The sequence below is a fragment of the Saccopteryx leptura genome, chromosome X (assembly GCF_036850995.1).
Source record: "Saccopteryx leptura isolate mSacLep1 chromosome X, mSacLep1_pri_phased_curated, whole genome shotgun sequence".
Classification (NCBI taxonomy): Eukaryota; Metazoa; Chordata; class Mammalia; order Chiroptera; family Emballonuridae; genus Saccopteryx; species Saccopteryx leptura.
The window spans coordinates 107,048,209-107,050,378 of NC_089516.1; the positions used below are offsets into that span (position 1 = coordinate 107,048,209).

At 41.2% G+C, this 2,170-nt stretch overlaps 1 non-coding gene across 1 annotated transcript; it reads left to right on the forward strand.

The window, feature by feature from the left end:
* Window positions 1-1,810: 1,810 nt before the first annotated feature.
* Window positions 1,811-1,886, forward strand: TRNAT-GGU (transfer RNA threonine (anticodon GGU)). Its single transcript has one exon. It is a non-coding gene; the product is annotated as a tRNA-Thr (tRNA).
* Window positions 1,887-2,170: the final 284 nt, after the last annotated feature.

Here is a 2,170-nt window from a genome sequence, read left to right on the forward strand (position 1 = left end):
ACAAGGACTGATTCTCTTTTTAAATAAGAATTTTACAATTGTAAATTTATTTTGCGATTGATATTTGATTGTCTAAATGTAGCCATGTGTAGAAAATAAAGAGCACAGGACGGTCCAGAGGAAACATTCACAACCTTTAAATTAAGAGGAGAAACTGAAATTCAGTAAGGGGACAACGTTTTATAGGCAGAACTGCTCTGAGACTCAGAAAGTGCAGAGAACCTTTGATCCTTTTACCAATAAGACACCTTGGGCCACAAAAACATTTAACTATACTCCTGTGATGCTATAACCTGAAATATCTAGGATGGAACAGATGCCTGAAGAAAGATTCAGCTTCAGGAGATTAAAAACAAGCCCAGCTGAGAAGGCAGAGGTGCAAGGGCCTGCCTTGTTTCTAACATCAGGGGGAAGATGTCAAAGGGTGGACTTGTATGGCAATGGATATTGCATTAGCTGGTAAAGGAGTAAGCAGGGTTGTTTTTAAAAAAAATTTATTTATTGATTTTAGTGAAAACAGAGGAAGGGAGTGAGAGAGAGTAAGAGAGAGAGAGAGAAAGAGAGAGAGAGAGAGAGACGAACATCTGTTCCTGTATGTGCCCTGACTGTGAATTGAACCAGCAACATCTGGGCTTTGGGACAGATGCTCTAACCAACCAAGCTATGTGGCCAGGGCTGCTGTTGTTTTTAAAGGAAACATTTATTGACTGCCATCTTTTATTTCAAGACTTAAAAACAATCATGCCAAAATACCACCTTGAAAATATTTTTGAAAAACATTACTTCTTTCTTTAAATAAATTTTTTATTTTTCAATTTTTTAATTATTTAATTACAAGTTGACATACAATATTATATTAGTTTCAGGTATATATCCCAGTGATTAGACATTTTATAACTTACTAAGAGATCACCCCAATAAATCTAGTGCCCATCTGACACCACAGATATTATTACAATGTTACTGACTACATTCCCTATGCTGTACTTTGCATCCCTCTGACTGTTCTGTAACTTCCAGTGTGCACTTCTTAATCTCTTCACCTCTTTCACCCATCTATCCAACCCCCTCCCATTTGGAAACCATCAAAATGGTCTTTGTACCTACTAGTTTCTATTCTGCTTGTTCATTTATTTTGTTTTTTAAATATATTGTTACCCCAGTTTTTGTTTGTTTGTGTCCATGGATGTTTTTCTGAAAATTTTTATTTATTGATTTTAGAGAGAAAGGAAGGGAGGGGGAAGAGAGATAAATATCAATTTGTTTCTGTATGTGCCCTGACTGGGGATGAAACCAGCAACCTCTGCGCATTGGGATGACACTAACCAACTGAGCTCTCTGGCCAGGGCTCCATTCTCCTTCTCTCTCTCTCTCTCTCTCTCTCTCTCTCTCTTTTCTTTTTTCTGTTTTAGATTTTTATTCATTTTTTTTTTAGAGAGAGAGAGTGAGCGAGAGAGAAGGGGGAAAGAAGCAGGAAGCATCAACTCCCATATGTGCCTTGACCAGGCAAGCCCAGGTTTTCGAACCAGTGACTTCAGCATTCCAGGTCAACACTTTATCCACTGTACAGAGCTCCATTTTCATGAAATATCTTCTTCTATCCTTTTACTTTCAGTCTCTGTGTGTCTCTTGTAGACAGCGGCATTTGTAAGGATCTTGTTTTGTTATCCATTCAGCTTTCATATGTCTTTTGATTGGAGCATTTAATCCATTTGCTTTTAAAGTAATGTTGATAGATATGCATTTATTGCTATTTTATTATTCATATTTTTTATCCTTCTCCTCCTTTCTTCTTTAAAACAACCCTTTAGCCCTGGCCAGTTGGCTCAGTGGTAGAGCGTCGGCCTGGTGTGCAGAAGGCCCGGGTTCGATTCCCGGCCAGGGCACACAGGAGAGGCACCCATCTGCTTCTCCACCCCTCCCCCTCTCCTTCCTCTCTGTCTCTCTCTTCCCCTCCCGCAGCTAAGGCTCCATTGGAGCAAAGATGGCCTGGGCACTGGGGATGGCTCTGTGGCCTCTGCCTCAGGCGCTAGAGTGGCTCTGGTCGCAACATAGCAATGCCCAGTATGGGCAGAGTGTCGCCCCTGGTGGGCGTGCCGGGCGGATCCCGGTCGGGTGCATGCGGGAGTCTGTCTGACTGTCTCTCCCCGTTTCCAGCTTCAGAAAAATA